This window comes from Jaculus jaculus, chromosome 4 (genome assembly GCF_020740685.1).
Source record: "Jaculus jaculus isolate mJacJac1 chromosome 4, mJacJac1.mat.Y.cur, whole genome shotgun sequence".
NCBI lineage: Eukaryota > Metazoa > Chordata > Mammalia > Rodentia > Dipodidae > Jaculus > Jaculus jaculus.
In genome coordinates this window covers 476,826-492,547 of record NC_059105.1, presented here as the reverse complement: position 1 = coordinate 492,547, position 15,722 = coordinate 476,826, and the positions used below count along the sequence as shown (strand labels likewise).

General features: G+C 40.1%; 1 long non-coding RNA gene across 1 annotated transcript in view; it reads right to left on the bottom strand.

The window, feature by feature from the left end:
- Positions 1 to 10,255: 10,255 nt before the first annotated feature.
- LOC123460113 overlaps positions 10,256 to 15,722 on the bottom strand; it is a 39,887-nt gene continuing 34,420 nt past the window's right edge. Inside the window, exons 3-4 of the long non-coding RNA XR_006636790.1 lie at positions 10,796 to 10,952; positions 10,256 to 10,383 (exon numbers count right to left, since the gene is read on the bottom strand). This is a non-coding gene — a long non-coding RNA (uncharacterized LOC123460113). The remainder of the gene's footprint in view (positions 10,384 to 10,795; positions 10,953 to 15,722) is intronic.

Here is a 15,722-nt window from a genome sequence, read left to right as displayed (position 1 = left end):
AGCCAAGTATTACTCTCTCCCTCTCTCTCTCTCAGTTTTTTGAGATAGGGTCTCAGGCAGGCAGGCCTCAAACTCACAGCAATCCTCCTACCTCAGTCTCCTGAATGCTGGGATTAAAGGTGTCACCACCATGCCTTGGCAGGCGGGGTGGGGGGGGGGAGAGAATGGGGGCACCAGGGCCTCTAGCCACTGCAAATGAACTCCAGATGCATGTGCCACTTTGTGCATCTGGCTTTATATTGGTCCTGGGGAATTGAATTTAGGTTGTTAGGCTTTTCAGGCAAGCACCTTAGTTAACTGCTGAGCCATCTCTCCAGCCCCATTAATCAGGCATTTTTTATTAAGATGAAGCTTCCTACTTATGTCTCCAGCAACTGCCTAGAGGAGGTGTCACTGGGGGAAGATCTTTTAGTCCAGCTCTAAGGTGTGTTCAGAACAGTTTGAGCACTGTATATTCTATAGCTTTTCTTGCTATTGATTTGTAATTTAAGACCATTATGATCAGATAGAGTACAGGGACTTATTTAAGTTCTCCCATATCTGTTAAGATTTGCTTTATGTCATAACATATGATCTATTTTAGAGTATGTTCCATGTGCTGCTACAAAGAATGTGTATTCTATTCCGAAGCATTTGGATGGAATGTTCTATAGGTATCTGTTAGGTCCATTTGTTCTATAATGTCATTTAAATACCTTTTACTTTATTTGAGAGAGAGGGAGAGAGAAAGAGGCAGATAGAGAGGGAAAGAGAGAGAATAGGTATACTAGGACCTCCAGACACTGCAAACAAATCCCAAACACATGTGCCACCTTGTGTGTCTGCCTTACATAGGTCCTGGGGAATTGAACCTGGGTCCTGTGGTTTTGCAGGCAAGCACCTTAACCGCAAAGCCATCTCTCCAGCCCCTATGATGCCATTTAATCCCGATGCTTCTCTGTTTATTTTTTGCTGGGATGATCTGTCAATTGGTGAGAGTGGGGTATTGAAATCACCCACTACTATTGTGCTAGATGTTATTTGTGAACTTAGGTCTAGAACTATTTGTTTAATGAAATTGGGAGCGCCCATGTTTAGTGTGTATATGTTTAGAATTTTAATGTCCTATTGTTGGATTGTTCCTTTAATGAATATAAAGAGACCTTCCCACTGGAGAGATGGTTTAGCAGTGAAGACACTTTCCTGTGAATCCTAAGGACCCACATTCGATTCCCTAGAATCCACATAAGCCAGATGCACATGATGACATATATGTCTGGAGTTTGTTTGCAGTGGGTAGAGGCCCTGGCATGCCCATTTGATCTCTTTCATAAATAAATAAGTAAAAATAAAATATTTTAAAGTGACCTTCTTTATCGTTCCTAACTAATGTTGGTTTGATATCTATCCTGTCAGATATTAGGATAGCAATACTTGCTTATTTCCCTTGTTTCCTAGGCATTTGCTTGAAATACCATTTTTCATCCTTTCATCCTAAGGTAATGTCTGTCTTTTTATTTATTTATTATTTAACCAAGATAGAAAAGGAGAGAGAGAATGAGCACACAAAGGCCTCTAGCCACTGTAAGCAAATTTAAGACACATGTGCTACTTTGTGCATCTGGATTTACATGGGTGCTGGGAATTCAAACCCAGGTCCTTAGGCTTTTCAGGCAAATACCTTAACCACTCAGCCATCTCTACAGCCCTGTATCTGTCTTTTTGTGGAGAGGTGAGCTTCTTGGAGGCACCAAACAGAAGAATACTGTCCTTTTTGTTGTTGTTTTGTTCGAGGTAGGGTAAGGTTCAAGCCCAGGCTGACCTGGGCTTCACTATGTAATATCTGGCTGGCCTCAAACTCATAGCAATCTTCCTACCTATATCTTCCAAGTGCTGGAAGAAAGGCATGTAGCACCATGGTCAGCTTTGAATCCTTCCTTTTAATCCACTCTATAAGTCTATGTCTTTTGGTTGGTGTATTTAGGCCATTGATGTTAAGTGTTATTATTGACCCAGGCATGGTGGCACATACACATGCCCAGCTGGCCCCTGCTTTGATATCTGCTCTCTCATTTTTTTCCTTGAGCCTCACCATTTGTCCTCTTAACTTCTCTAAATACAATGGCAGATGTCATGCCAGTTTCTCCTAAGTCTCCCTACACAAGCTCTTAGATTCCTACTTCCCATACATCTATGAATTTGTGCTTGCTTGCTTGCTTTCTCTCTTTTTTGGTTTCTTGAGATAGGGTCTCATTCTAGCTCAGGCTGACCTGGAGTTCACTATGTATTCTCAGGGTGGCCTTGGATTTAGAGCAACCCTCTGCCTCCGAAGTGCTGGGATTAAAGGCATGCGCCATCACACCAGGCTCCTAGCTTTTTTCCTATATCCTAATCTTCCTTAAATAAACCCCACAACTTGTGATTTTTTTCCCTCAATAACTTAATAATTCATAATTTATCCTTCTTGCATCTGTCTTATTTAACTCTTTTTTTTTTTGAGGTAAGCCCAACAGACTGCCCTTTTTGTTTATTTTTATTTGTTTATTTGAGAGAGACAGACACACAGAGAGAGAAAGAGGCAGAGAGAGAGAATGGGCACGCCAGGGCCTCCAGCCACTGCAAACAAGCTCCAGATGCATGCGCCACCTTGTGCATACATGGGCTTACATGGGTCCTGGGGAATCAAGCCTCAAACTAGGGTCCTTAGGCTTCACAGGCAAGCACTTAACTGCTAAGCCATCTCTCCAGCCCCCAGACTTGCCTTTTCTTAGAAAAAGTATTTATTCATTTGTCTAAGAAAGAAAGTCACAGAGAGAGAGAGAGAATGGGCCCACCAGGGCCTCCAGCCACTGTACATGAGCTCCAAATGCATGTGCCACCTAGTACATCTGGCTTATGTGGGTCCTGGGGAATCAAACCTGAGTCTTTTGGCTTTGTAAGCAAGTGTGCCTTAATCACTAAGCCATTCCCTGCAGCCCTGGCTCCCCTTCCCCCCCTCTCCATATATATATATATATATATATATATATATATATATATATATATATATATAGAGAGAGAGAGAGAGAGAGAGAGAGAGAGAGAGAGAGAGAGATAGATATATATATATAGAGAGAGAGATATATATAGATATATATAGATATATATATATAATTTTTATTTGTTTATTTGAGAGAAAGAACAAGGCAGAGGTGGGGGAGAGAGAGAGAGAATAGGAGCAAACAAACTCCAGATGCATGCACCACCTTCTACATCTAGCTTACATGGGACCTGGGGAATCGAACCGAGGCCCTTTGCTAATTCTTTTTTTAAATATATTTTATTTATTTATTTGATAGAGAGAAAGAAGCAGAGAGAGAGATAAAGGAAGAGAGAGGGGGAGAATGGGCATGCCAGGGCTTCTAGCCACTGTAAATGAACTCCAGATGTATGCGCCCCCCTGTGCATCTGGCTTATGTGGGTCCTGAAGAATTGAACTGGGATTCTTTGGCTTTGCAGGCAAACACCTTAACTGCTAAGTCATCTCTCCTGCCCTGATAATTCTTTGTTTGTTTGAGGGTTTTTTTAGTTTTTTTTTTGAGGTAAGGTCTTACTCTGGCCCAGGCTGACCTGGAATTCATTATGTAGTCTTAGGGTGGCCTGAACTAACAACAATCCTCCTACTTCTGCCTCCCGAGTGCTAGGATTAAAGGCATGCACTACCATTCCTGGTCCTGCTAATTCTTTATTCAAGGTAGGACAGAGCCCGAAATTGGGGTTCATAAATTCTGGAAGACTTCTCCAGAACCACAAAATTCTGTATCGCTATTGTTGCCTTTGACATGACCTGATATATAGAGCCTTTGTCTTTTTCTTCTATCATTATAGGGGCAGGATCTCACTCAGCCCCAGGCTGAGCTGGAACTGATTTTTTAATTTTTTAATTTTTTTTTTAGAGAGAGGCAGAGAGAGACAGAGAGAGACAGAGAGAAACCTCAGTCACTGCAGTTGAACTCCACATGCTTGCACCACCTAGCTAGCATGTGTGACATTGTGCTTGCCTCACCTTGTGTGTGTCTGGTTTACAAGGGATCTGGAGAGTCAATCATGGGGCCTTAGGAACCACTAAGCTATTGTTTCAGCCCACCATACCTGATTTTAAGCTATATTACAGAGCCATAGTAGCAAACACAGCATGGTACTGGCACAAAAACAGACACGTAGATCAGTGGAACAGAATAGAAGACCCAAATGTAAGTCCAGGAAGTGACAGCCATCTGATTTTCAACAAAAATGCCAAAAGTACTCAATGGAGAAAAAACAACCTCTTTAATAAATGGGGCTGGGAAAACTGGATATCTATATACAGAAGGATGAAAATATGTCCTTATCTCTCTTAATGCACAAGAATCAAGTCTACATGGATCAGAGATCTTAATATTAGACCTGAAACTCTGAAACTGCTAGAGGAAAAAGTAAGGGATACCCTCCAACATATTGGCATAGGAAATGATTTTCTGAATATAACCCCAGTTGCTCAGGAAATAAAACCATAAATTGACCACTGGGACCTCATGAAATTAAAAAGCTTTTATATAGCAATGGACCCTGTGAATAGAGCAAAGAGAGGAAACCTACATACTGGGAGTAAATCTTTGCCAACTGTACATCTGACAGAGGATTAATATGCATAATGTACAAAGAACTCAAAAAAACACAAAACAATAAGAAATCAACCAACCAAATTTAAAAAATGGGCTATGGAACTAAATAGAGAGTTCTCATTGGAAGAAATACAGTTGGCATATAAACATCTAAAAAAGTGTTCTAGGGCTGGAGGGATGGCTTAGTAGATAAGGTGTTTGCCTGCAAAGCCAAAGGACCTGGGTTCGATTTCCCAGGACCCACCTTAGATGGGTACAGATGCACAAGGGGACGCACACATCTGGAGTTTGTTTGCAGTGGCTGGAGGCCTTGGTGCACCCATTCTCTCCCTCTCTCTCTCTGTCTCTCCCTCTCTCCTTCCCTCCCCCTTTCTCTGTCAAATAAATAAATAAAAATAAAATATTGAAAAAAGTGTTCTCCATCCTTAGCCATCAGGGAAATGCAAATTAAAACTACTTTGAGATTCCATCTCACTCCTGTGAGAATGGCTATTATCAAGATAACAAATGATAAATGTTGGTGAGGATGCAGAAAAAGGGGAACTCTTCTACACTGTTGAAAGGAATATAGTCTGGTATAGCCATTGTGGAAATCAGTGTTCTTGAGACAGCTAAAAATAGATTTACCATATGATCCAGCTATAGCATTCCTAGGCATATATCCTCATGACTTTTCTCACAACCTTAGAGATACTTGCACAACCATGTTTATTGCTGCTCTATTCACAATAGCTAGGAAATGGAACCAGCCTAGATGTCTCTCAACAGATGAATGGATAATAAAGATGTGGTACATTTAAACAATGGAGTTCTATTTAGTGGTAAATAAAAATGAAATTTTCAGGCAAATGGATGGACCTGGAAAGGATTGTACTAAGTGACATAACCCAGGCCCAGAAAGCCAAACATTGCATGTTCTGCCTCATATGTGGATCCTAGCTACAAATGTTTAGACTTGTGTGTGAGCTGGAACCAAAATTCAGCAGAGGCCAGTAAGCTAGAAAAAGGCTGTAAGGGAGGGAGAAGAGGGAAGGACTTAAGTGGATGGTATTGCATATATGTAAGTAGAAAAACAGATTACAGGGAGTGGAATTGCCTAAGCAAGGTCAGGGGAAGAGATTGTATAAAAGAAAGGTGGGGGGAGGGTCAATCAAAATTCTAGATATTCTGAATAAGATATATGGAAGCCTACATTTTAGGGTAAAGGCATATCCAGAAGCCATAGATTGTTACTAGAAAAAATTCAGTGCCAGGGATGGGATACCTTACAGTGAGTTGTTGTCCAGTGAGGTCCCTGTTGCCTCCAAAACATTATAGGCTATTGCCAAGGGAATACATACATGCCTTGAACCAAAAACCTATGATGGGGGAGGTCATGAGCCCTATAGGTGTAAAGCCTGCTCTTGTCTGGTTAAATGCATGCATTATACTCACCAAACTGCCCTGTAAACACTATACTTAATGTTCATATTCATATATTAATGCTACTCTCACTTTTGGTTAGAGAAGCTTCTCTTTTCAGATGGCAGAGACCACTGAGATGACCCCAAAGGCAATGTAGTGCTAAAAAAAAAATGACAGAGGAGTGTCCAGCACTGAAACATCTCTATCACACCCTCCAAGGCTCAGGGTCCATCGCGGAATAGGTGGCGGAAGAATGTAAGAGCCAAAGGAAGGGTACAATTCCTTACAATGCAAATGTTCAGGCAGAAATTGGCCTTGGTATCCATGACCTTGCAGTGCCTAGGAATACCTTTACAATACTCTCATAAGAGGAGGAAAAGATGATGGCATCAAAATAAAAGAGAGACTAATGGATAGAGGGTGGGGATATGATGGAGAGTGGAGTTGTGAAGGGGAAAGTGGGGTAGGAGAGGAAATTATCATGGTTTATTGTCTGTAAGTATAGAAGTTATCAATAAAAAATTATACGCTAAAAGCCAGGCATAGTGGTACCTGGCTTTGATCCCAACACTGGGGAGGCAGAGGTAGGAGGATTGCCATGAGTTCGAGGCCATCCTGAGACTACATAGTGAATTCCAGGTCATCCTGGGCTTTAGCGAGACTCAATCTTGAAACTCCCCTGCAAAAAAAAAAAAAAAAATATATATATATATATATATATATATATATATATATATATATAGAGAGAGAGAGAGAGAGAGAGAGAGAGATAAGCTCAAAAGACTAAGTAATAAGAAATTAAACAACCAAATTTAAAAAAGGACTATCAAACTAAATGGAGAATTCTCAAAGGAAGATATACAGATGGCTTGTGAACATCTAAAACAAGCTCTACCTCCTTAGCCATCAGGGAGATTCTATCTTACTCCTGTCAGAATGGCTATCATCAAGAAAACAAATAATAATAAATGCTGGCAGGGATGTGGAAAAAAGGAACCCTTCCACACAGTTGGTGAGAATATAATGTGGTCCAGCCACTGTGGAAATCAGTGTGGAAGTTCCTGAGACAGCTAAAAGTATATTTACCAGCCAAGCATGGTGGTGCATGCATTTAATCCCAGCACTCAGAAGGTTAAGTGGATTGCTGTGAGTTCAAGGCCAGCCTGAGACTACATAGTGAATTCCAGGTCAGCTTGGAATAAAGAGAGACCCTACCTTGAAAAATTATGTATATATTTACCATATGACCCAGCTATACCACTCCTAGGCATATATTCTAGGGACTCTTCTCACTATCTTAGAGATGCTTGCTCAGCCATATTTATTGCTGCCCTAGTCACAATAGCTAGCATCTAGATATCCCTCAACTGATGAATGGATAATGAAGATATGATACATTTATACAATGGAGTTCTATTCTGTAGCAAAGAAAAATTAAATTACAAAATTTGCAGGGAATTGGATGGATCTGGAAAGGATTATACTAAGTAAGGTGTATCAGACAGATTCAGGTTCACTGAGATGAACTTTCAGACCAGACACAGTTATGGAGGAAGGGATATTTATTGAAGCTTACAGATCCAGGGGAAGTTCCATAATGGCAGAACAAACTGCTCTGCCTTCACAGGTCTAAGCAGAGAGAGAAAAGTACAAGCCTAAAGGTCAAAAGCCACAGCACACTTCAGGAACCCCAGCTAGGCACACTTTGCATATCTTTAGATTGAAATCTGACCCACCACCACACCTTAAGAGCCACCCAGTGACATTGCCTCCAGCCAGGTGACTGTAGATGCAATCTACAAACAAACAACTGAATATATTAGGGGCCATCTATTCAAACCACCACATAAGGTAACCCTGGCCCAGAAAGCCATACATTGCACATTCTATTTTATATGTGGATCCTAGCTCCAAATGTTTATTAGACTTTTTTATGAGTTGGGGTAAAAATTGGTAGCAGAGGCCAGTATAAAGGAGGGAGGAAAATCCTGTTATGTGTAATATGTCTGCATCACAAGCACATTGAGAGAAATAAAAGTGAAAGCATTCAAAAAAAAAAAAAAAAAAAAAGGAGGGAGGAGAGGGGACGACTTAAAGGGATAGTATTGTATATATGTAAATAGATGAACAGATTACTGGGGGTTGAGTGGCCTAAGTGAGGTCAGGGGAAAAGATTGAGTAAAGGAAGGGTAGGAGGAGACTTAATCAAAATTTAAGAGGGCATGTATAAGGCATATGGGAACTTACGGTTTTTGTACAATGGCACACCCAGAAATCATAGATTGTTCATAGAAAAATTTCAGTGTCAGGGATGGCATACCTTTCAGTGAGTTATTGGACAGGAAGTTCCCTGATACTCCCAAAACAAGACAGGCCATTCTCAAGGCTGTTGGTTTCTCACCAGGATAACCAATGGTAAGATCCTATAGCTAAAGACTCCACATACTTGAGCTGCACGGTCCCTGAGAAATCAAGCTAGAGCTGAGCTAAAAAAAAACAAACCCTCCTCCCTACAGACTAGTTGCAGCCCTATGGGAGACAGAAGTCATCAGCAGTGAAACCAGTGGACACTGTAAGCCTTAAGTTTGGTCATCCAGGCCAAATGAGCCAACAAATACAATAGTGGCATGTCTGTTATGAGGAAAACCAACTGCTCACTGTTTATTCTGGAGGTCCATTACATGGGAGGAAATACATGCCTGGTACCAAAAGCCTATGATTGGGGAGGTCATGAACCCTATAGGTGTAAAGTCTGCTCTTGTCTGGCTAAATGCATGTATTATGGTCACCAAACTACCCAGAAATCACTTCTCTTAATGTTCATACTTATATACTAATGCAACTCTCACTTTTGGGTTACAGAAGCTTCTTTGCAGATGGCAGTGACCACTGGGATGATTTAAAAGGCACTATAATGCTGAGAAGAAGTGATAGAGGAGTGTTCAACATTGAAATATCTCTATCATACCCTCCAAGGCTCAGGGCCTATAGTGGAAGAAGGGGTGGAAAAATATAAGAGCCAAAGGAAGTATAGTACTGATTAAATGATTAAAGGCCTGAATATCCATGGCCTTGCAATGACTGGTACTACCTACATAGGACCCTCATAATAGGAGGAAAAATGATAACACTGAAATAAAAGAGAGAGCCAGGCATAACAATGCATGCCTTTAATCCCAGCACTACAGAGACAGAGGTAGAAGGATTACTGTGAGTTTGAGGCCACCCTGAGACTACATAGTGAATTCCAAGTCAGCCTGAGCTAGAGTGAGACCCTACCTCAAAAAACCAAAAATGATAAAATAATAAAATAAAAGAGAGACTAATTGAGGGGGAATATGATGGAGAGTGATTTGTGAATGGGACAGTGATGGTGGGGAAGGAATTAACATGGTTTATTGTCTATAATTATGGAAGTTGTCAATTTATCAATACAGTACTTTGCAGGCTGAAGAGATGGCTCAGTCATTGAAGGTATTTGCTTGCAAAGCCTGATGGCCAGGGTTTGATTTCCCACTATGCAAATAAGGGAAAATGGACAAAGTGGCATTTGTGTCTGGAATTTGTTTGCAGTGGCAAGACACCCTGGCATCCATTGCCTCTCCAATTCTCTCTTTCTCTTACTTGCAAATAAATAAAATTTATTTTAATAAACAGACTTCTGGTTAAGATGGCAGTGTAGGTACCACGCCAAAGCAGCATAGGGGAGAAAAAGACCAAAAAAACTCAGCAAAATACACACTTTTACTAAAAAGTGAGGTGTATAGGAAATTGAAATGGTAGCGGGGAAGTAGGAGAGTCCAGAGCACCCAGAGCCCACACAGGCCAGCAAAAGCAGCACTGGCAGGTCCACTGACCATGGCAGTGATGTCACACCAGAAAGCCGCCAGGCTTGGCTCGAGCCGCAAGAAAAGCCAGGTGGGGGGAACTTCCACTCACACCGGAGCTCTCCACAACTCAAGAAACGTGAAGGGAAAGTGGCAGTGAACAATGGAGGAGCAGATCACAAGGTAGAAGAACACGTGGAAGAGTGAGAGAACTAAAGCAGCATTGGCTCCCACCCCTCCCCCACCACCTGTGCCCAGCTCAGCGAACAGAGAAGCAGTCACGGGACCCAGCCACACCAACTTGAAGTGACAGTGGGGACCCAACCAGGAGCAGGGTCCAGTAGCAACATCAGCGGCTCCGGCACCGGCAACAGCAGCCCCAGCAGCCCCAGCAGCCCCAGCAGCCGTGGATCCAGTAGCAGCAGTGCCGGCTCCTTCCGGGTCAGGTAGTACTGAAGGAAGGACTAGGCCTGCTGGTTTCTCTCTAAGAGTTGAGGAGGATGATGAACGTTGGATGACCCAGACCTCTCCTGGCCACCGGAGAAAAACCACACTGAATCGGGAGTCTTTTCAATGCAGGAACTTGCAGAAACAACTCCTTTATTACTTTATCCTTTATTACTCTGAGCAGTTGCCTATATCATGTTGGGGATGAAGGTGGGGGTTTTAGGATGGGGGAAGAGGTAAGGGCCAATAGTAAACTTTCGCTATTGAAATGGTAATTACAATTGCCACGGTGGAGGTAGCAGGCCAGAAGCCATTAGGTGTCTTGCTGAGTTATAGCTGACCAGAAACAGGTCGCCAAACTTTAGCTAGGCTCAGGAAGTTCCACTAGGCCTCACACCTGGGCCTTTCAGGGCCCAACATCTCACCCTTTTGTTTTTGTAAGAGCATTGGTTACCATGGCCCCTGTCTTAGGTTGTCCCCCTCTGGGGATCTTACCCGTCATTGAGTACCAGGTGTTTAGCTCACTGAGAAACCACTCCATGGCCTGTCTCAGGTTGTCCCGTCTCTGGAGATATTACCCATCATTGGTCACATGTAGGGCAGGGGAGGTAGCAGTGGGTCATCTGAGGAATTTAATTCCTGAGTTGACAGCCTGTGATAACAAATCAAAGGAACTAAAAAGAGGTAATCAAAGGAATCAAAGAAGAAATCAAAGATGACACAGGACACAAATTTCATGAAATAAAGAAGGCAATACAAGACATAAATAAGGAAATAGAAATAATAAAGAAAAAACAGTCAGAATTACTAGCAATAAACAACACAGTTAATGAAATAAAAACCTCTGTAGAAAAATCTCACCAGTAGAATGCATGAAGGAGAGGACAGAATATCTAAGCTAGAAGACCAGGTGGCAGATCTAATACAGTCCAACAAAGAGAAAGATAAACTTATAGAAAAGTATGAGTGGGAACTTCAAGATATTTGGGACACTATGGAAAAAAAAATATATAAAAATTCAGGGCATAGTAGGAGAAGAATTCCAATCCAAAGGCACAGTAGACATCTTCAACAAAATCATAGAAGAAAACTTCCCCCAAATTCGGAAAGAGGTGCCAATGCAGATGCAGGAAGCCTTTAAAACCCCAGCCAGACAAAACCTGGAAAGAACCTCTCCTCACCATATCATAATCAAACTACAAAACACACAAACCAACGAAAAAATGTTGAAAGCAGTTAGAGAGAAAAATCAAGTTACCTACAAAGGCAAGCCGATCAGGATCATAGCAGGTTATTCGACAAAAAAAAAAAGCCAGAAGGGCTTGGAGTGATATATTCCAAGTTCTGAAAGAGAACAACTGCCAACCAAGGTTACTTTATCCTGCAAAGCTATCCACTCAAACAGACGGAGAAATAAGGACATTCCATGACAAAAGGAGGTTAAAGGAGTGTTTAAAGACAAAACCAGCTCTATAGAAAATACTTGATAGAATCCTCCATGCTGAAGAAAGGAAAAGCAGACATATAAGGAACCTGGAAAAAACAAGCAATACTCAAATACTAGTTAACACAAGAAAGCAAAGGTAGAACCAAAACCAAAAAAAAAAAAAAAAAGGCAAACATAAATCCACACCTTTCAATAATATCTCAACATCAATGGCCTCAATGCCCCAACCAAAGGACATAGGTTTGCAGACTGGGTTAAAAAGCAGGATCCTACAATTTGTTGTCTCTAAGAAACACACCTTTCTACAAAGGATAGACATTATCTTAGGGTGAAAGGTTGGAAAATGGTGTTTCAAGCAAATGGGCCTAGAAAACAAGCAGGGGTTGCTATTCCTAATATCTAACAAGGTAGACTTTAGTCCAACATTAGTCAAGAAAGATAAGGAAAGTCACTTTATATTGATAAAGGGCACACTCCAACAGGAAGACATTACAATCATGAACATATATGCACCTAACATGGGGGCTCCCAAATTCATCAAAGAAACACTATTAGAACTAAGGTCACAGATAACACCAGACACAGTGGAGGTGGGTGACTTTAATACCCCACTCTCATCAACTAACAGGTCATCCCAGGAAAAAATAAACAGAGAGGCATCTGGACTAAATGAGGTCATAATGAATTGACCTAACAGATATATGCAGGACATTTCATCCAAATGCTGCAGAATATACATTCTTTACAGCAGCACATGGAACATTCTCTAAAATAGACCATATATTAGGACACAAAGCAAATCTTAACAAATTCAGGATAATTGAAATAATTCCTTGCATTCTATCTGACCACAATGGAATTAAACTACAAATCAGTAGCAAGAAAGGCTATAAAGCATACACAAAATCAGGACACTAAACAATACCCTACTAAATGATGAATGAGTCAATGAAGAAATCAAGAAGGAAAGCAAAAAATTTATAGAGTCAAACGATAATGAGAACACAACATATAAAAATCTCTGGGACGAAATGAAGGCACTTCTAAGAGGTAAATTTATAGCCTTAAGTGCCTATATTAAGAAATTAGAAAGGTTGCAAGTAAACGACCTAATGCTTCACCTTAAAGCCTTGGAAAAAGAAGAACAAGGCAAACCAAAAATCAGGGTGGAAAGAAATAACAAAGATTAGGGCAGAAATTAATGAAATAGAAACAAACAAACAAAAAAAAAAAACAATCCAAAGACTTAATGAAACAAAGAGTTGGTTCTTTGAAAGGATAAACAAGATTGATAAACCCATAGCAAATCTGACCAAAAGAAAGAGAAAAGAGACACAAATTAATAACATCAAAGATGAAAAAGGTAACATCATAACAGATTCCAGAGAAATTTTAAAAATCATAGGGACATACTATAACAGCATATACTCCACAAAGTATGAAAATCCGAAAGAAATGGATGATTTCCTTGATTTATATGACCTACCTAAATTAAATCAAAATGAGATTAATCACTTAAATAGACCTATAACAAACATGGAGATGCGAACAGTTATCAATAATCTCCCAACTAAAAAAAGCCAAGGCCTAGATGAATTCATTGCTGAATTTGACCAGACCTTCAAGGAAGAGCTAACACCATTGCTTCTTAAGCTTTTCCAAGAAATAGAAAAAGAAGGAATTCTACCAAACTCCTTCTAAGAAGCCAGCATCACCCTGATACCAAAGCCAGGCGAAGATAGAACAAAAAAGAAAATTACAGACCAATCTCCCTCATGAACATAGAAGCAAAAATTCTCAACAAAATATTGGCAAACAGAATACAACAATATATCAAAAAGATCATTCACCCTGACCAAGTAGGCTTTATCCCAGAGATGCAGGGATGGTTCAATTTATGCAAATCTACAAATGTAATACATTATATAAATGGACTGAAGGACAAAAATCACATGATCATCTCATTAGACGTAGAGAAAGCATTTGACAAAATCCAACATCCCTTCATGATAAAAGTCCTACAGAGACTGGGAATAGAAGGAACATATCTCAATATAATAAAAACTATTTATGATAAGCCTACAGCCAACATATTACTAAATGGGGAAAAACTGGAATCTTTTCCACTAAAATCAGGAACAAGACAAGGGTGTCCACTGTCCCCACTTTTATTTAATATAGTTCTGGAAGTCTTAGCCAAAGCAATAAGGCAAGAGACACACATAAAAGGGATACAAATTGGAAAGGAAGAGATTGAGTTATCATTATTTGCAGATGACATGATTCTATACATAAAGGACCCTAAAGACTCTACTAGCAAACTGTTAGAGCTGATGAAAACCTACAGCCATGTAACAGGATACAAAATAAATACACAGAAATCAGTAGCCTTCATATATGCTAACAACAAACACACAGAGGATGAAATCAGAGAATCACTCCCATTCACAACTGCATCAAAAATAAATAAATAAATAAAATATCTTGGAATAAACCTAACGAAGGAAGTAAAGAATCTCTACAATGAGAACTTTAAAACACTCAAGCGAGAAATTGCAGAAGACACTAGAAAGTGGAAAAACATCCCTTGTTCCTGGATTGGAAGAATCAATATTGTGAAAATGGCAGTCTTACCAAAAGCAATCTACACATTTAATGCAATCCCTATCAAAATTCCAAAGGCATTATTCATGGAAATAGAAAAAACAATCCAAAATTCATTTGGAATCACAAAAAACCTTGAATATCTAAAATAATACTGAGCAACAAAAATAAGGCTGGTGTTGTCACCATACCTGATTTTAACCTATACTACAGAGCCATAGTAACAAAAACAGCATGGTACTGGCACAAAAACAGACATGTAGATCAGTGGAACAGAATAGAGGACCCAGATGTAAGTCCAGGTAGCTATAGCCACCTGATATTCGATAAAAATTCCAAAAATACTCATTGGAGAAAAGACAGCCTCTTCAGCAAATGGTGTTTTGAAAACTGGATATATATCTGTAGAAAGATGAAAATAGATTCTTTTCTCTCTCCATGCATAAGAATTAAGTCCAAATGGATTAGAGATCTTAACTTCAGACCTGAATCTCTGAAACTCCTAGAGGAAAAATTAGAGGAAACCCTTCAACATATTGGTCTTGGCAAAGACTTTCTGCATACAATCTCAATTGCTCAGGCAATAAAATCACAGATTAATCACTGGGACCTCATGAAATTACAAAGATTTTGCATTGCAAAGGACACAGTGAAAAAAGCAAAGAGGCAACCTGCAGAATGGGAAAAAATCTTCGCCAGCTATATATCTGATAGAGAATTAATATCTAGGATATACAAAGAACTCAAAAAGTTAAATAATAAGGAATCAAATAAGCCCATCATCAAAAAATGGGCTATGGAGCTAAATAGAGCATTCTCAAAGGAAGAAATACAAATGGCATATAAGCATCTAAAAAATGTTCTATGTCACTGGTCATCAGGGAAATACAGATTAAAACTACATTGAGATTCCATCTCACTCCTGTCAGATTGGCCACCATCATGAAAACAAATGATCATAAATGTTGGCGGGGATGTGGAAAAAGAGGAACCCTTCTGCACTGCTGGTGGGAATGCAATCTGGTCCAGCCATTGTGGAAAACAGTGTGGAGGTTCCTAAAACAGCTAAAGATTGATCTAACATATGACCCAGCTATAGCACTCCTAGGCATATATCCTAAGGACTCATCTCATTTCCTTAGAAGTACGTGCTCAACCATGTTTATTGCTGCTCAATTTATAATAGCTGGAAAATGGAACCAGCCTAGATGTCCCTCAACTGATGAGTGGATAATGAAGATGTGGCACATTTATACAATGGAGTTCTACTCAGTGGTAAACAAAAATGAAGTTATGAAATTTGCAGAAAAATGGATGGATCTGGAAAGGATTATAGTAAGTGAGGTAACCCAGGCCCAGAAAGCCAAGCGC